The sequence below is a fragment of the Telopea speciosissima genome, chromosome 1 (genome assembly GCF_018873765.1).
Source record: "Telopea speciosissima isolate NSW1024214 ecotype Mountain lineage chromosome 1, Tspe_v1, whole genome shotgun sequence".
NCBI lineage: Eukaryota > Viridiplantae > Streptophyta > Magnoliopsida > Proteales > Proteaceae > Telopea > Telopea speciosissima.
The window spans coordinates 40,789,099-40,809,912 of NC_057916.1; the positions used below are offsets into that span (position 1 = coordinate 40,789,099).

Below are 20,814 nucleotides of genomic sequence, written 5' to 3' on the forward strand. Positions count from 1 at the left end.
GCCCTACCAGGTCCTCGCCAAGTTTTTACTCCCTCCCATCTCTTATATGCTGACGACCTCTTTATTTTTATGAAAGCAGACTTGGTGAATGCATGAAGGATTAAAAACTTCCTGGAGGTCTACGGGGAGTACTCGGGCAGGTGATAAACCTAGCAAAGAGCAAAGCTTTTTTAGGGTGCATCTCTGTTGCTCGTAAACAACGGGTAGCATTGGTTCTTCAAATCCCAATTTGTTCTATCCCAACCAGATACTTGGGCATTGAACTGCTGAAAGGCAGAGTGAAACGAGAGGTTATACAACCCATTGTCGATCAGTTCAATAGAAAGCTGGCCTCCTGGAAGGGGCAACTATTGTCAATGGCAGGGCGTATTGAACTGGTTTGATCTGTAATGGGAAGTATCCCGGTGCATAATTTTTTCATTTACCTTTGGCTAGCGGGCACAATCGACATCATGGAGAGGTGGATTCGCAACTTCATCTGGTCAAGGGAAGCGGATCAGTCTAAAGCCATCACTATTCAATGGGATAGTTTGTGTAAGCCAAAGTCTAAAGGGGGCTTGGGATTCATCGTCTGCGTGACCTGAATTTGGCATTGATAACCAAGTTTGCTTGGGCCATTAAGACAGATAATTCGGTTTGCACAGGTTTTTTGAGAGGAAAATTCTGAAAGTCGATGGTCTCCGTAAGGTTTGGGAGTTTGTTGAATCGGCCGAGCGGTGGGCGGTTGGTAACGGTAGTTCCATCAAATTCTAGTCTGACAAATGGGTGGGTGACCAAAGTATTGAAGAATTGTTGCTTCTAGCCCAGATCCCACGCACCCTATCGGCTTCAGTTTCTGATTTTTGGGAGGCGGGCAATTGGATTTTTCCGGAGGTGAGGGCCGCAACCCTTAAAAATATCTTCACAGTGATCCAAGGTTTGGAAATCTCAATCTCTGATAGAACTGACAGGCGATTTTTGGCTCATACAAAATCAGGGGCTTTCTCTGTTAAGTTTGCCTGGGACGTGCTGAGAGCGAAGGCACCTACCCCTGCATGGGGTTGGGCAATCTGGCATCGGGATCTCCTCCATTGCACGTCGGTGTTTGGTTGGCGACTTGCTCATGTGATGACAAAGTGTGTCGCAAGGCTGTGCCTCTGGCCTCTAGATGTGTACTTTGCGCTGCCGCTTGTGAATCAAAGACCCATTTATTTTTGGACTGCATTTTCTTGGGTCATGTTTGGAGGGAAATACTATATTTCTTTAATGTGAACTGGTGTGGGTTCCCCTCTACTAAGTTTCTTTTTTCTTGGTGGCGCAGAAAATCTAAGGTGGTCCCTCTTCCCAAAATATGGGAGGTACTACCTATTGTTGTTTGCAATCAAATCTGGATGGAGCACAACAGGCAAAGGTACGACAATTTGAAACGAACTCCAACGCAAGTGGTGAAAATATGCTTCAGAGAGGTTGCGGATTGTTCCCGCATTAAGGGGGTACAAATCAAGTCGGTCCAGGACCTTACTTTGGCAAGGAAGTTCAACATTGCTATAGAAAAATCTCCATCGAGGGAAATTTTGGAGGTAAGGTGGATGCAGCCCCCTATAGGCTGGTGGAAACTAAACATCAATGGGTCATCCTTGGGTAATCCAGGGTCTGCAGAAGCAGGTGGGATTTTTTGAAACTATCTTGGGTCACGTATAAGATGCTTTGCATCCTATCAGGGAGTGGGCACTAACTTCATGGCTCAGATGGGCGTCTTCTTTGTGGGAGTAAAACAAGCTCAGGAGTTAAATAGTGATAAGCTTTGGATTAAGAGCGACTCGACAGCTATGGTTTCATCCATTCTTTCTCGCAAGATTCCATGGTGCTTCGTGCAGACTTGGTGGTCGGTCACTGCTTTCCTTGACTCCATACAGTGGAGAATCACCCACTGTTGCCGGGAGCTAATCATGCTGCCAAATCTATAACTTCTACTATCTGGAATGTCTCCCCTCAATTCATAGTTCAGGCGACTTCTTGGGAAGCGCTCGGCCGCCCATACTACAGGTTTACTTAAGGTTGTTCTTGAGTCGAGGGCGTTCGACTATTTCACATAGCTTCTGTGAAGTTTTCTAGGTTTTTGCCATTTTACTGATGGTTAAGCCGAAGGTAAACTGGCAGAGATCGAAGTTTTTTTCGATAGTTTTCCAGTCATACCTGTAACACTTTTCCTTTATAATCAATATATACCTTGCTAATCATTAGCAAAAAAAAATAACCTTTGTTACTGTTTATAAACTTTATATTAATAAGAACATAAAAGCAAATTCTCATCTTTGAATCTAAATATTTCAATAACTCTCTATATCACTGATTACATAGTAATAAAAATTTATTCTTCAAATTACTACAAAGTGATATCTCTTGTGAAAGTTCTAGCATTTAAGCATATAAGTTATGTATTTTGAATGTGAAACTTGAGTTAAAGAAAATTGGCCTATAAAGATGAAACAAAAAGCCCTATCCTTGCTCTATGTATTAACTAAAATAAAGATTCCAACAACAAAGAAAAGGAAACCTAACTTTGTCTAGCAACTATATATAAAACCAAACTAAAATACAAACTACTAGCTAAAGTGAATAAATGAAAAGCAAATCTTGATCTTATGGCTGTTATAATCAAAATTTGTTTGATCTTTTAGGTTCAATTCGATAAACAATAACTATTACATTTTCTTTTTCGAGATAAAAGAGCAAATTATGAAGACTTAAACTTTGATAAAATGAATTAACAAAAGGAACACCAATAAACTAACCATTAATTTGTAGATGAAAATATAAAAATTAATTGAATGAAAATATAGAAAAAATGTATTATTTAACAAGAGTAGAAAGTGCTAAAAGTAGAAACATAGAGTTGAAGAAAATTGTCCCGCAACGATGAAACAAAATGCCCTATCCTTGCTCTATGTATTAACTAAATAAAGATTCCAACAACGAAGAAAAGAAAACCTCACTTCGTTTGGCAACTATGAAACCAAAATAAAATACAAATTACCCAATACAGTGAATAAATAAAAAGCAAATCTTGGTCTTATGGCAGTTAATATCAAATTTTGTTTGAGCTTATAGGTTCAATTTGATAAACAATGTTACTTTTTTTTCGCTAAAAGATGATTTGTATTAAAGAGAAGAATTAAAAATTTTCAACCAAAAAGAGAAACAGGGAAGCCGCCTGAAACTACAAACACAAGGAGCAAAGCTAGCCCCTCTCACATTCAGCAATGCCATCAATAGGAGGAACTGACTTGCAAACAAAAAACAGCAAGATCAAAAAACACGGAAATGGGGTCGACCCTGAGCATCCATCTGTAGGTCATGCACAATCGACCGAAGAAAGTGAATCATTAACTATTAGATTTTCTTTTTCAAGATAAAAGAGCAAATTATGAAGACTTAAAAGTTTGGTAAAATGAATTCATCAACAAAAGGAACACTAATAAACTAACCATTAGATTGGAGAGGAAATATATATAAAAGAAACTAATTGAATGAAATTATAGAAAAATGTATTATTAATGAACTAGGGAACCGCTGACCTACCGTCCATCCAACATGTATAATATTGATTGGCCCAGTAGAACCACTTTCTAGAGCCATTATAGCTTCACTGTATTGATCCATTAAAACATTTGGGCGGTAAATACTCATTAGGGGACCTGCTCCATGGAATTTTCCATCGGTTTTGAAGACAGCAACCTAATTACGTGAAACAATATTATGCTAATAAATCATTGAAAATAAAATTTCTTAATGAAAATTTTAAACAAAAAAGCCTCACTTAGCAGAGTTAACTTACATAAAATTGAGCTGGGTCATTTGAAAGTGGATTAAAATTTCTATTATGTCTTTTTTAAAGTGACTTTGCTCGTATCAGACCTTCTCTTTGTATCCTTTTTATGGGAACTGTTCCTGCTAGACATCCTTCATTTGTGTGACTATCTCATAAAGGTATAATATGTGATGCAGCATTATCTAGCATTGTTTTTCGAAAAGAAGTAGTTCCTTTTGGGAAAGAACTAGGTTTCATCTGTTAAGTAAACACTTTGAAATGATTAATAAATTTCCAAATAGTTAACATATAATATAATTATTTCAAATTAAATAAGAAAGAATTAGAACTTGTAACTACAACATATCTATCAAAAAATTTAAAATTAACTACTACAGTTATTCCAAAGAAATTCTAAGAAACAACATAATTAGTAAAAGTGAGAACTTTTTTTGTTGTATATATTTGCGAGAGCCACTATGACATGTGACAATTAAACAATGTTTATAGAAATGAAAAATGCTCTCTCTCTCTCTCTCTCTCTCTCTCTCTCTCTCTCTCTCTCTCTCTCTATACCCTTTGAACTGACCCCATGTCCCTCCTGCATGATGCCCCGTCCCGTACCCCTATTGGTGCTTTACGGGAGAAGTGTGCCTATCCTTCTCCCATAACATATACATCAATAAAAAAAAATTAAGTCAGAGCAAAGCATAGTATGGTTCCTCTCCAATAGTTGATTCTAACTTGATGTAGAACAGGAATAAATAATTTAATATAGAAAACATGCTTCCTGGTATTCATACAAATGTAATTGGTGTAATTATATTTTATATAATCTATGTTTATTAGGGGGGATAAACTATGGTATCAAAGAGAATTTTTCCCGCTAAAAGGTCATGTATATTAATGAATGAAATAAAAATACAAAACAAAGAGCATTTGAAATTGTGGTATAGATGAATATAGTAGATTATTGGTGATCATAGAATGTCATTTTTCTAGGAGTTTTAATAGGGAGTGATACAGTTGGATATAAATTTCCAAAGGAGTGGAACTGTGTTGAATCAAATGTTTTAAGTTCATCCAAGTCATTAATAAAAGAAGGGTTAAATACACATGCACCCCCTAAATAGTTAAAAAATTCCGCATGCCCCCCTAAGATTCTGACTATTCCACACGCACCCCTTGATAATTTCATGCACACCCCTACCTTTCAAATTATTCCATATTTAAGTCCATGTCGTGAATATCATATGTCATTGCTTGTGAACAATATATCATCCACATAAATAAGAATATAACAGATCTGGTGACCAAAGCGACTTATGAACAGAGAAGTGTTCATCTTGGAGCCATGGAAACCAAGCTGTAGAAGAAATTCAGAGAGGCATTGGAACCACGCATGCAGGGCCTGCTAGAGACCATAGAGGGAACGCTCAAGCTTGCATACATAATGAGGATGGTTGGAGTCCACAAAGCCAGGAGGTTGGGACATATAAACCTCCTCTTCAAGCCGGCCATGGAGGAAGGCATTGTGGACGTCCAACTGACGAATGGGCCAGCCCTGAGAAATTGCAATAGAGATAACACTGCGAATGGTGGTGGGTTTAACTACGGGGCTGAAGGTCTCACCATAATCATGACCCTATTGTTGATGAAACTCCTTAGCAACCAACCAACCCTTATAACGCTCAAGAGTGCCATCTGCCTTTCGTTTAATACGGAACACCCACTTGCACCCTATGAGATTTTGGTGGGGTGCAGGAGGGACCAATCTCCAAGTACCATTGTGGATCAAAGCATTAAATTCCTCAGACATAGCCGCACGCTACTCCAAAACCTTAGAGGCTTGTGTAAAACAAGTAGGCTCAACAGAGACATCAGTAGCACTAGTAACCATCAAAGCACGAGAACGAGTGTTAATCGGTTGGGTGGTGGCATAGATATCTTGGAGAGGGCGGTACTTGGCCGGCAGGGAAGGAGGCGAGGGTGTTGGTGAGAGGTTCGGCAGGGGTAATGGGGAGTGGGGAGGGGTGCCTTGGGGCAGCGGGGTAGGGAGTGGGGAAGGCGATGTCGGTGGTGATGGTTGGCATGGTAAGGGAGTGCCATGGGAACCATTTGGAGGTAACCGAACAGGTGTAGCACCCCACGGATGAGTAGGAGGAGAAGCCGTGGGTGGTGGTGGACCAAGAATGGATGTAGAGAAAGGAAAAACGGTTTCATCAAACTGAACATGATGGGCGATGACGAAGCGACCAATAGATGGATTAAAGCAGCGATAAGCATGATGGGGAGGACTATAACCGAGAAAGACACAGGGGAGAAGACCTAAAATCCATCTTATGATGGTTGTAAGGATGAAGGTAGGGAAAACACAGACAACCAAACACACATAAAAAGGAATAGTCAGGAACCTTGTGAAAGACAAGTTGAAAAGGGGAAACACCATTGGAGACCGAAGATGGCATCTTGTTGATGAGAAAGACAGTAGCTTCACAAGCATAATGCCAATAAATTCTTGGAACATTGCTTTAAGCAAGGAGTGTCAGCCCAGTCTCAATTATGTGACAATGGTGGCGCTCAACACTGCCCTGCTGTTCATGGGTATGAGGTGCAGACAAGCGATGAGAAATGCCCAATTGAAGAAAGAAGGAGGGAAGAGTGCAAAACTCCCCACCCCAGTCTGTCTGAACTGACTTAATTTTACGCTTAAATAGGCTTTCAACAAGGGCTTTAAATTGAATAAAAATGGTAAAAACATTAGACTTGCGTAGAAGAGGATAAAACCAAATGTATTTAATATTATCATCCACAAAAATAATGTAATAACGGTGACCATTACAAGAGGCAGTAGGGGAAGGCCCCCAAACATCACTAAAACAAGGTCCAAAGGAAATAAACTACGACTACCAGTAACAGGTAAAGACAGGCGACTAGCTTTCCCCATCTGACAAGCACTACAAAGAGAACTAAAACAAGAAGAAGTGCAAGGCAAATTATTTAAGCGGAGCATGGAACGGAGGAGACACTCATGAGGATGACTAAGACGACGATGCCACATATCAAGAGAAGTAGAGACAACGGCATATGCAGATGGAGGAGAAGGTAGATCCAACTCATAAAGACCACCCTTACTCGGACCGGACTGTAGAATTGACTTGGTGATCTGATCCTTCACAAGAAAATGAGATGAGTGAAACTCAAAATAGACATTGGTATCATGCACAAATTGATGAATAGAAAGCAAATGTTTAGAAATTACAGGAACATGCAGAATATTATTTAAACACAAAGAACAATTAGAAGTAGTGGGAATAGATGAATGACCAAGATGTGAATTAGGCAAACCCTTACCATTACCAACATGAAGTTGATCTGATCCATTGTATTCTTCATACTGTGAGAGAGAGTGAAGGTCAGGGGTTACATGGTGAGTGGCACCCGAATCGGGATACCATGGTAGCGAGTGGGAGGGGGGTGGTGTAGGCAGTAGTGGTGGATTAGCATTGCCGTAGGGAGGCAGGGTGGTGGGATAGGTGTAATGGGCGGTAGGGTAAGGGCCGGTGGGTGGGTAGAACGGTTGAGGGAAATTGGGGTAGCCTTGTTGTTGTCGATAAAAACATCGATCCGTGCTATGATTTGTGCGACGGCATATGGTGCACCAAAAATGGCCATAGGGCTGACCACCACAGCCTCTACCACCACGACCATGACCACCGCGGTTAGTTGGGGCAGCACTGGAATCACCAGGCATGGGCGTGCACTGAGCAGTGTTTGCCGATGGAGATGTAGGGGCAGCAGCAGGAGACTCAGTGTGAGAGAGTTTGTTCAAGAACAAACCATTGAGGAACTCATGATTGAGGAGCATTGTATGAAGATCATCATACTCAATAGGTTCCGTGCGTGTAAGTAAAGACGACACCATAGGATGAAATTCTGCCTTGAGCCCCCTGAAGATATGGAGATTAGACTGAGTGGAGCAAAGAGGTTGCCCAGATGCTGCAAGTTCTGCCGCAGTAGCCTTGGCACGTTGTGAACTGCGAAATAGACTCATCGGGCTTCTGTTCCAAGTCTTGAAGTACCATGGACAGGGACATGATGCGACTCTCAGAGGGAGCAGAGAAGGTGGTGCAGAGTGTGGTCCAAATTTCACGACTAGTACACTTACCAAGCACCAGAGAGACGACCTCTTCACAGAGAGAGGCATGGAGAAGACTGCGGATCATAGAGTCTTGACGCCGCCAATGAGCGGCAGCTGGTGGATCGGTGGGGCAGACATTGGTTCCATCAACATGACCAAATAGATCAAGGTCATCATGAAACGGTTCTATCTAGGTTTGCCAATACAGAAAATTCTTCGATGTTAATTTAATGGAGATGTAATGATGTGCATTAGGGAAGGAAGGTAAGCTCGGCAACTCAGTGGAAGAGGAAGAGATGGCGCCGGCAACCGTGGAGGAGAGAGCACCTTCTGTCATGGTGTAGAGAAAAAAAAAATTTAGAGGATTAGGGCACTAGTTGGAGTTGTGGCTCTGATTACCATGTTGGAATTAGTAAGTTGAATTTCATTCCTTGATTGATCTCTCTAATAAGAGAGTTTATATAGGAGTACATTACAAAGGATCCAATATAGATTTACATGGAAATACATTACATAAAATATAGAAGTATAGAACGAGTGATTCACTGAGTTGCCATTCATAAGAGGTTTCCATATCACATGTGGGAACTGAATTGACTTGCCATTCTTAGTAGGATTCCATATCACATGTGGAGATCTTCAGCCAGGATTTTAGTCACGTGCATTCTCTAAAAGAGAAAGACATATATACCCTTGATAGTCCCAATCTTTGGCTCAACTAAACACAGGAAATCTGGCTTACTCTCGTTAACAAATAGTTTTAGATGCGCACGTGCCCTTGTGTTCCCAACCCCCCTTATATTCCAAAAGAAACATTTCATAATCACTGAGAGCATGGGATTGCACTGCGCGCTGCTGGAGCGCCTTCATGTTGGTCACCAGCCAAACCCTCATCAACTAGTCCCACCTCTGTCGCATTTTTACCACGACGTCATGGCCCTGAGATGATATTTGCACGCTCTATGTGCTTCCCCGTACCTGTCGGTAATGAGTGACTTCCGTGAACTGGGCAGCACCCCCTTGCTCGGCCTCTGGAGCAGGCTCTGTATGCACAACCACCGCCGTTCAGCCGTTGTCTCGACTTAAGACGGAGATGGGAGAAAGAACGACATCTAACTGGTCTCCTTCCCATAGATAAATTGAACCAACCCGGTTTGAATCAATTTGATGGGCTGCCACCTCAGTTGGGTCAAGCCGAGTTGCTGACGCAGGCGCCACATCATCGAGGAGATCGAAACTGCTGCTTGCGTGATCTTCTAAACTTGCAACTGCACGGTTGAGGGAATCTGAAGCTCTAGAGAAAAGGGATACGTGCCCAGGTGGCACACGGTTGTTATTAGATTTCTCCTGGATTTCCTCCCCCAAACAGCCTGCTCCCTAGATGTTAGCCGCTGATACTGCCACGTGTGCCGCCCTTTCCAAAATGGAAAGACCTTCGTCCCCAGCAATCTGAACCTCCGTCGACCCGACCGGAGCAGGCCTTGGGCGCCACACCCTCTGTTGACACCTAGTATGGTCCTGTGTATCCACATAAACCGCACCTGGGATTTCACCCTCTGCGGGTTTGCCTTTCACTTGGTCCTTGCAAGAATCCCCCCGATGCCCATAACGGCGACATACCGAGCATCGGGACGGAGGATCCTCGAAGACCACAGATTGCTTGAAAACGAACATCTCTGAAGAGCCTTCCTGTTCTCTCTCGACGTAGACCTCTTCAACATAGGTGATCGTGTCATCAATGTCCACGCATTCCCGTGCAAAGTGTCCGTAGAATGAATCTTTTGTTCTTTTATCGATCGCAATAGGCCTCCCTACTGCCTTTGCATTTGATAGCAAGACATCTTCATGTCAGTATTCCTGTGTTAGTTTTGGTATGCAAATCCAGGTTAGCCTGTGAGTGGTGGCTTGATCATCAACCTTGAAATCTTTCCTTCATTGCTGGAATCTCAACAACTAGCCATCTACTCGAAACGGACTTCGCCTCCAAACGTTTGTCGTTTCCTCCTCGTTGAGGAAACTAAAGATAACAAAACCCTTGCCAAGAGACTTCATGAGAACTCCCTCCTTCAGTCCCCAGCCCCTAGCGGCCTCTCGAAGCCTATCCATCGAAGTAAACCGGAAGTTCATCCTCCCCAGAAGTGAGAACCTAAGGCTGCGTTTGGTAACGGTCTGAACAAAGAATGCCCGTTCTTGACTAAGAACGTTCTTTTGCATTCTTCGTCTAGAACGACGTTCTGAGACTGAAAATGATCGTTTGGTAACGGTCTCAAGAACGTGTTCAAAACGAAAATGATGTTTGGTAAAACCTATTCTTCCCAATTTGATATTAATTATAATAATACCATCCTCATCTATATTAAGACCAAAAAATACTTGTCAACCCATTTTCTCTCTTACCAACCTTAGGTCATTGTAGAAAACAAACCAGCAGGGGCAACAACCTTTCAAATCGATTCAGCTCCTCAAACAAGGTCACCCATCTCATGGAAGATCATGAACAGGTTTGTAACCCTTACCCCTATTGAATCCACACTACCCCAACATTTTATTTATGCACCAGTCCTAAGACAAACTCCCAAAGTTGAAGATGCATGGTACAGTCACAACCAGTGATAGTGGCTAGTGCCGCTAGTTTGTAACTCAAACAAAAGTGAGCTTTCCAGATCTGAAACTCTAGGAACTATCCCATATTTGGAAGCCCTTTGATAAGGATCTCAAGGTGCAAGGGCTAGGTCAGAGAGAAATCAACCCACTACTGTAGGATTACAACTATCACCCAGATCAGAATATGATTCACTGTGAGCAAGCTAGAAACAGGGAAAAACATGAGGAAGAAACAGAGGTAACCTGAGGAAGAAGTTTAGACTCGCAAGAAAGGGAAAAAATGAGAGAAGAAACCCCCTTAAAGAATAAACCCCTTAAGTATCAAGGCTAGTTGAATGATCTGAGTTCAGATTTGCAGTCCCAATGGTGAATCATAGAACCCATTTTACTAGTAAGCAATCTGCTTATGAACCATCCTAAATTATTTTTCAAAGACTGCAACCATTTCAGCCTCCATTACTCTAATTGAAAACGAGATATAAATGAAACTAAATACAAAAAATAGAAAAGGATCCAAATTATTTCAAAATTCACAAGATATTACATCCATTTGAACTCATCTACGTTCTTGAACTCAGAAAAAAGACAACCCAAGAATTTATACAAGGAAAACCCACTACACAACAAGTTTCTATCATTAAAAAGGGTTAAAAGATAACAAAGAATTAGAATCTAACAGCAACCACTTCCTCCCTGCATGTTTCCATTCTTCTGACTTCAATTGATCTTCTACCAAAAGCAGCGATTATTTAACTGTCGTCATCAGCAGCAATGGACTTTGACGAACCGTTACCAGTCTTCTTTGGCAACAAGAGATTGTGAATGTTAGGCATCACGTCACCGTTGGATATTGTAACAGCACCAAGCAACTTGCTCAATTCTTCATCGTTCCTTACCGCCAATTGAATAGGGGACATTTGAAACCCACCTCTGCTATGAATTAAACCCTAACCCATAGATAGGAAAGAAACCCTAATAGATAAATAGGGGAAATTCGAAACCCACCTCTGCTATGAGGTATTCAAGAATAGCAGCAAGATACACAGGAGCACCGGCACCATTCTATAGCCTTCTTCGCCGCTCATGAGCCAAGAGATTTTCCCCTTCCAGCCATTGTCAAATATCAAACAAAGAAATTTTGCAGAGCTTGTTTGAGTTAAAATAATACCGCAAGCGTACGGGTCAATCGTAGCTACGGGTCGAACACGAGGAGATATACGCCACCCTATTTAATTAACTTAAAAGTAATGCAAAGTGAACCAAATTAAAATGTTAAATTAAACTAATTAAACTAATGAAAATTAATGCATCCTAACTCATAAGCATCTAACAAAATTAAAGGATTAAATTGGCGTCCTAACACATGAGCATCTAACCTATCAAACTAAAGCGAATTGAAAGGAATAACAAAAACGCAGCCACACTTCATAATCACATAAAAAGAAATAAGAGAATAAAAGTGCATCCACATACCACAACCATATAAAAAAAATAAAAGAAATAGAGGGAGAAGAAGAAGAAGATAGAGAGAGATAGAGGAAAGGGAGAATGAGATTAAGGGTTTAGAGAATGAGATACCTTGATGTGCTTGAATACTTGAATAAACTTACCATGGTTTCCTCTTCTAAATCTCCATGTCTTGTCATCAACATAGGAACTTAGACTAGGAAGCTTTAAACTAAAACTATTACAACCATTAAACTAGACTTATGAAATCAAAATTAAGAACTTGAAATCAAAACTAAGAACTTAAGCCAAAAATAGGAAAAGAAGAGAAAATTTCACTAAGTGAATGAAGTAAAAATTACACTAAAAAACTGAATTAAAATTGAACTAGAAACTAACTAAAAAACTGAACTAAAAAACTCACTTCTTACAACCCAAAGGGCAAGGGGTATTTATAGGGGAAGAGAGGAGAAGAGAGAAGGGGAAAGTGTAGGAGAAATATTCCCTAAGAAAAGAGAATATTCTCTTCTCCTTCCTCTTTTACAATGCCTTGAATCCTAAGAAAAAAAGAAAAAAATAGAAAGAAGAAGAAGAGAAGATTATTTACATAGACCTTCTATTTTTAGAAAAGTAAATTTCTAATTCTAACTTGTGTTTCCTTTTCTTTGTAGATATCTTCTCCAAGCAATAAAATCAAAGCATCTTTGACTTTTCAACTTTCCATATGTGAGAGAATATCTTTCAAAATAAATCTATCCCAAGTAGAATTCCAGAAGTGCCCTTGAGAAGTTGGAGGAGAGAGAGAGTAAGGGTGATGACTAGGATTCCTTCAAGAATAAATAAAATACCCATTCTGTCCTTCAGAAAACGTGGAGCATGGGATGTTTATATAGGCCTCACCATTGTGTTCCTTGCAAAAAAGCACCCAAAATAGACCCAAATTTCGTCCAATTTAGAGTTTGGGAGCCCAAGATATCTCAAGTTGAAGTTGGACTGTCCAGAGCCCTCCAAATGGAATCTTTCGGGTACAGGAAATATAACTTCTGGCTATTGCAATAAGGCCCCTGAAATCTAAACTTTTGCTTCACTTTGTCCCCGGCCGACTATCAATAATTATAAATAAACCCCTATAGACCATTTTCGTGCTTCGTTACGGAAACGGCCGTAACTTCTTCGTTTCAACTCGGAATCAAGTGCCGTTTGAACCATTGCGAAGCTGACTCGATGGGCTACGCATCCAAGCCATTAACACCTTTAAACAGCTTAAAAACATTTTCTTAGCATCATCTCCTCCATTTTCACAAGAATTCACCTAAAACCTGAAAAGCACAAGAAAACACCGAGTAACTCTGTCCGTTGTGGTAAAATGTATGCTTTATGCCCTAAGATTTCACACATAAATGTGCTCATCAGATTCCCCCACACTTGAACGTTACTTGTCCTCAAGTAAAGCAAAAGAAAAACTAACCTAGAATGCAGAAAATCCTAACTCACTTTCGTAGGAATCACGGTTGCACTTAGCATATGCAACAAGCCTTTGAACCCCTAGGTTACCCCTAGTGGACGAGTTGTGTCTCGTGGGTGTTTGCAGTGAATATACACCCAAAATTCAATTGTAAATGAATGCTGCAAATTTTAATCATAGCATAAGTAGGACAGTGCACATAATCCCAAAAAGTGTTCAACTAAAGATCAAGGAGCCAAAGGTTCCCCCACACTTGAATTTTATCACCCCACATCAATTCAAGTAACAAGTATGCATCAAGTTCAGGGGATCTCCTCATATTTTCTGAACACTACTCACCTTCAAGTAAACCCCCCCATAGCATCGATGGAACCAAAGACTTAGGCATTGAGTATTGTTGACCATACTTTCTTTTTCAGGCATTAAGGCAAAAGCTTTTTTTTCTTTCTCAACAACAAACTCTTTTTCTACTCCACTACTATTCCCTGAATGACATGGTGGAGCATACACCAGACACCCAAATACTTGGTAGCTTTGCTTTTTGCATATATCCATAAGACATTGAGACATTGATGCAAGAGTTTTTTTTTTTTTTTTTTGAGTTTCCTTCCAAGGAATTTTGATCAAGTCACCCCGCTTCATGAGGCAGGTTCTGTCTAGTCCCAAGGAATTCCACCTTCCTTTCTTTTTTTTTTTTTTTTTTTCATTCACTTTCATGCCTTGCCTTGTCACAAACAAATTGGTCTCAACTACTAGCCAAAAGATCAAAGGGTCCATAAAATACATAGAGAAATCTAACCATCAAATGAAATAATGCTCATATTTTCCAATTCAATCACTCTCACCGGATACAAACCAACCACCGTCCTTGAAAAGGGATTTTTTATTATTTCGCATGCTAGGACACCTAATTCCCTTTCTCTCTCGTTTTGCAATCAAAGAGACATGCATAAAACCAAACTATTGCCACAATCAAAATTCACCAATTAAGCCCAACATCCCCCCCACACTTAATTCATGCAGTGTCCTCAATGCATGCATAAAAGAAAAAAAATAAGGACATGGGAGGAGATGAAGGGGCTTACCAGATATAATCAACAAAGAGGATCATGAAGAGTCATGAGCGCTACAAAAAGTGCTAGGAGCAGCAATAGAAATCTCAATCCATGGCCAGTAAATGGAGAAATAGCTTCAGACCCAGAAAACACTCGACCATGAATTTTAGTAAAGCGAGAAATAATATGAAAGTTAAGAACAACTGAGAAATATCCAATAGAAAAATCTATCCTCATGGGACAGTGGAAAATGAAGGCATTAAAATTCAGGCCATAAATCCGTCCCTCCTCTCCCGTTTGCAATGTAGAACACCAATAATTCTTTGAAAAACCAATCAAAAACGGATCACAATAAGCATAAAAGGGATTATGAATAACCTCATCTAAATAATCATCAAAAATTGGAGATTTACTCAAATCAATCCTAGCAAGACAACTAAACGTTCTTTGCATAACTTGGTTTGCCAAATAAGGATCATGGAAATATGCTTGAAAGACATTATGACTGACATTGTCCTCCTCAATAAAATCGTCAAACCTAGGAGGTTTGGACAAATCAACATGTGAGACAATGAAATCCTCAAAATGACAATTATCTAAGTTTTTCAAAGAGAGAGGGGGAGATCGAATTTCTTGACTTTCTATGTTATCATGAAAATCTGATTCTAAATCAATAAATTCACTAGGCTCACTAAAATCAGAAATTTCAGGCAAAAGGTGGACTTCCCCAGGTAGCTCATCAAACCTCGCTTCACTAATATCTTTAGGAGACTCAATCTCAACAAATAAATTGTCATGAGAAGCATTTTGTTGGGAGTGACTCTCATTAACCTCAAATTGGGGTGGTGGACTTTCAATATCATTAAATTGGGGATGGAGTGGTTCATTCTGAACAGGAATCTGGTAACATAGACTAGGTTCAGGCTGACTAGGTAATGTACCCATTTCCTCCTCCTGCACCATGGTGATCAGTTGAGAGAGTTGCTTCTCCATGGTATTTTGGCTTGTTGTGAGAAGATCTATGTATTTCTCAAGTTCATTCAGTCTGGCCTCCTCACCCATGTTCTGAAATTCAGGGGGTTGGTGGTATGGTTCAAGGAGAGGTGGCACATTGAGATCTAATGGAGGGTTGGGCATTGGAGGACCAAACTGACCATGATATTGGGAATTGGGTGGTCCAGCTTGGTTATTCCATTGATCCCACGAGAAATAAGGATGATCACTCCACCCGTGATTGTAAGTGTCAAAAGAATTATATTGAAATTGAGGACTCACATTCTCATTACCATTGCTACCCTCATAAAGATTAGGGCATCCTTCCATAACATGGATAGTCTGGGGATGTGACCAATCAAAATTTCTCGAAAGCCCATAGTTGGGTTGGGGAGCAAAATTGTACTGCGGTGGTGCAAAATTGTTCTCTCTCTCACTACTTTTGGCTTCCCTAACCTGTTTAAACATTTCCTCCAAAATCATGGTTGCCTTAGCATAGGTCCATCTTTCCCCCAAAGTCTTATTTGGAAGTGTATCTCCCATTATTCTAAATTAACCACCTATCCCAAATTGAGGTCTCCCATAAAAAAAAAAAAGTTTAAAGAAAAATAAAAGACTAGAAGAAAAAAAAAATACTAAAAACAAGAGGGAGCCCAAGGTAGATAGTGCATCTATCCCTCAGAAATCGAAACAATGGTTCCAAAGCTGTAAGGTTGCCATATAGGTTGACAGCAAAGGAACCTGTATAGTCTTCACGAGCCACCTACGGGCGACTCCAAATGGATTCTGATGTAGGGTGGAGGACTACTATACGTTTATGTTTCCAACGCTCTCACTATGTCGCTTTCCTGTTATCAAGAGTGGTCACCTCCAAAGATAAGTCACATGCCAATCCAAACCACCCAACGAATCAAGGGGCACCAAGATTGGTTGGGTTTGGACATATGAAGGACTTTAGATTGGGCGCATACTATTGAAACAGAAAAGAAACAAGAGGAGGTTTTCAAAATTTTTTTTTTGTTTTTTTTAAAAAGAAAGAGGAGAAAGAGAAGAAACTAAAGCACTTCGAATTACTTAAAAATAAAAAAAAAAATAAAGTGGTCAATAATCTCCCCGGCAACGGCGCCAAAAACTTGTTTGAGTTAAAATAATACCGCAAGCGTACGGGTCAATCGTAGCTACGGGTCGAACACGAGGAGATATACGCCACTCTATTTAATTAACTTAAAAGTAATGCAAAGTGAACCAAATTAAAATGTTAAATTAAACTAATTAAACTAATGAAAATTAATGCATCCTAACTCATAAGCATCTAACAAAATTAAAGGATTAAATTGGCGTCCTAACACATGAGCATCTAACCTATCAAACTAAAGCGAATTGAAAGGAATAACAAAAACGCAGCCACACTTCATAATCACATAAAAAGAAATAAGAGAATAAAAGTGCATCCACATACCACAACCATATAAAAAAAATAAAAGAAATAGAGGGAGAAGAAGAAGAAGATAGAGAGAGATAGAGGAAAGGGAGAATGAGATTAAGGGTTTAGAGAATGAGATACCTTGATGTGCTTGAATACTTGAATAAACTTACCATGGTTTCCTCTTCTAAATCTCCATGTCTTGTCATCAACATAGGAACTTAGACTAGGAAGCTTTAAACTAAAACTATTACAACCATTAAACTAGACTTATGAAATCAAAATTAAGAACTTGAAATCAAAACTAAGAACTTAAGCCAAAAATAGGAAAAGAAGAGAAAATTTCACTAAGTGAATGAAGTAAAAATTACACTAAAAAACTGAATTAAAATTGAACTAGAAACTAACTAAAAAACTGAACTAAAAAACTCACTTCTTACAACCCAAAGGGCAAGGGGTATTTATAGGGGAAGAGAGGAGAAGAGAGAAGGGGAAAGTGTAGGAGAAATATTCCCTAAGAAAAGAGAATATTCTCTTCTCCTTCCTCTTTTACAATGCCTTGAATCCTAAGAAAAAAAGAAAAAAATAGAAAAGAAGAAGAAGAAGATTATTTACATAGACCTTCTATTTTTAGAAAAGTAAATTTCTAATTCTAACTTGTGTTTCCTTTTCTTTGTAGATATCTTCTCCAAGCAATAAAATCAAAGCATCTTTGACTTTTCAACTTTCCATATGTGAGAGAATATCTTTCAAAATAAATCTATCCCAAGTAGAATTCCAGAAGTGCCCTTGAGAAGTTGGAGGAGAGAGAGAGTAAGGGTGATGACTAGGATTCCTTCAAGAATAAATAAAATACCCATTCTGTCCTTCAGAAAACGTGGAGCATGGGGTGTTTATATAGGCCTCACCATTGTGTTCCTTGCAAAAAATCACCCAAAATAGACCCAAATTTCGTCCAATTTGGAGTTCGGGAGCCCAAGATATCTCAAGTTGAAGTTGGACTGTCCAGAGCCCTCCAAATGGAATCTTTCGGGTACAGGAAATATAACTTCTGGCTATTGCAATAAGGCCCCTGAAATCCAAACTTTTGCTTCACTTTGTCCCCGGCCGACTATCAATAATTACAAATAAACCCCTATAGACCATTTTCGTGCTTCGTTACGGAAACGACCGTAACTTCTTCGTTTCAACTCGGAATCAAGTGCCGTTTGAACCATTGCGAAGCTGACTCGATGGGCTACGTATCCAAGCCATTAACTACTTTAAACAGCTTAAAAACATTTTCTTAGCATCATCTCCTCCATTTTCACAAGAATTCACCTAAAACCTGAAAAGCACAAGAAAACACCGAGTAACTCTGTCCATTGTGGTAAAATGTATGCTTTATGCCCTAAGATTTCACACATAAATGTGCTCATCAGAGCTCTATTGAGAAACCAGGGTTATTTGAAGGAGATACAAAAGAGGAAAGAGGGATTTGAACAATCGGTAGCGAGAGGGAGGAGCATCATAAAATGAGAGGCGTTTGAATAGGCTAGGGTTGCAGCAGGGGTCTCCCAATGAGAGAGGTGATGTCGAAGATGAAGTCCACAGTTGATCGCAAGAGAGCCCTCTGAACTTCAAACTCAAACGCCAAGAAATCACGGGTTTTCCTCGATAGTTGCTGGCATTATTTGTTCTCGTTCTTTACAGACCGTGTTTGAGACGGTCTGTAAAGAACGGTCTTTTAATGAAGATTCCCTCCGGTTCGTTCTAAAAGACCAAAAAAATGAACCGGCAACCCAAATACAATTTCATGTTTTTTCGTTCTTAAAGAACAAAAAAAGGGCAAAGAACGTTCTTCAGACCGTTACCAAACGTAGCCTAAGCTTTTCCAGTTGCACTACATACGCTGCTTGGGGGATCTTGATTCTCATTAGTGATCCATCGCGCACCGGCGAGGGTAGACTCACAACCTCCGGCAGTGTAGATCTTACTACAGAAATGAAAGACTTTGGAAGACCCGCTGCCTCCTGGGCTTGATGGTGCAACACCGGGAAACCAAGGAAACCCCCAAGATTTACCCCTAGTGCAAGCTCACCGGCCAAAACCGCCTTCCCCATGTGCTCTACATAAGTCGCACCCCTAGTAAGCTCTGCATTCCCAAAAGACGGCCCCATAATCGCAACAATAGTAACAAATGTAAATATCACACAATTTCTTATACTTATTCATTTTAGTCCAACCAACTATTGTAAAACTTTATCCTTTTTACATTGGGATTATTTAAACTTTTGAATTATCATTGTATAGAGTAATTATTTTCTCTTAAATTTCCTAATTTTCATGTTGTTTATCAGGTAAATCCAATTTTATACAAGGATAATCTGACACAATCATTTGCACTTTGGAGTGTATGTTTCCAAAATTACTTCTTCTTCTTCTTTAATTACTCAAACCTCCCACTTATTTATAATAAAAATTAGTTATTGAACTAGTGTATAATTTGTTAACTTTTCTATTTCTTTTGGTTTTCAATTGTTAACAGGTGGATGGTTCCCCTAGAACTGGGTGTTATAGTATTATGTGTCCAGGTTTTGTACAAGTTAATACTAACTATCCCTTAGGCACTCCAATTCAACCAATTTCATAGTATGGCGGTGAACCGACATATACATTTCGAATTCTTGTTCATCAGGTAAGGAATTTATTTCCATTTATCTATTGCCCAATAGGAAATTAGAAGGTTAAGATTTTAGCTTATTGTAAAAAGATTATTATTTGTCTTTTCATTTGTGTAGTTTGTGGAAAATCTACATTATAGGAAGGCGGGAAACATCTAGCCTTACCCGTTACCCGTTACCCGTTACTCAACATAAAAGTATTAATATTCATACTTTTCACACTTCGTCTGTGTTCGGTATGCATTCTTGGAATGCATTCTAGGTCAATTTTGCATTCTCGGATGATAAAAACAAATATTTTTATCATCTGAGAATATGAATAACCCAGAATGCATACCAAACGCAGCCTTCACCTCCCTCAACCCCCACAACAAATAAATAAAGAAAAATAATTGTTTTGATAAAAAAAAAATAATAAATAAAGAATAATAATTGTTTAAACCAAGATAATAACAACAGATCTGAATTTATCTTCATATAAAAATTGCCACAATTCAAAAATATAAACAAAAATGAATCATAGGAAAAAAGGACATTGTGTGCACAAGCAAAATCAGCTAAACCATATGTCACTCTATTACCCTCCTAGTAGATGTGGACAAAATAAAGATTCATATGCAAAAGAAGCATCAAAACCTCTTTGACCATATACAAACATTGTTAATTGAAGCCTTGAAGCAATGCAATCATTGGATAACTAAGAGTGAAAATGTTTGATTACCCAAACATTTTTCTAAATATATTTACACTAATTGTTTATATTATTGTTTGAAATGAGCCTTACCATGTAAAACTCTTGTCTGTCAAGTTGAGTCTTACTTTACCCTAGATGTATTTATCATTGCTATTGCACATTATAGATAAACTCCATAATTTAAAGTATGGCAAATTAATAGTCCTCTTCCAATCACATGCTTTCTCTGTTTGATGTATTCCATGCTCCTCTATTTATATTGAGGTTCCATTAGTCTATTCTGCAATGGTCATTTAATTTTGATTCCATACCAACTTTTATTTCCACTTATCTTGTGTAAAAGAGATTTTTTATTTTTGAAAAGTAGTATCTCCTCATTAAATTTTAATCTCTCATTGAAAACTTTATTATTAATCCCCTAAAAAATGCTGGACTCATATTTAAACTAACGATCCGGAGAGGACCAGATTGGATCATTAGTCCATATACTGGGGAGGATATATAGAGCTTATGCAGAAATAGTCGTCGTCTTCCACTCTT

At 39.3% G+C, this 20,814-nt stretch overlaps 1 long non-coding RNA gene across 1 annotated transcript; it reads left to right on the forward strand.

Annotated features, from left to right (window-relative positions):
• Nucleotides 1–4,671: 4,671 nt before the first annotated feature.
• On the forward strand, nt 4,672–11,408 carry LOC122647426. Its single transcript, XR_006330888.1, has 3 exons — nt 4,672–4,683; nt 6,215–6,218; nt 11,275–11,408. It is a non-coding gene; the product is annotated as an uncharacterized LOC122647426 (long non-coding RNA).
• Nucleotides 11,409–20,814: the final 9,406 nt, after the last annotated feature.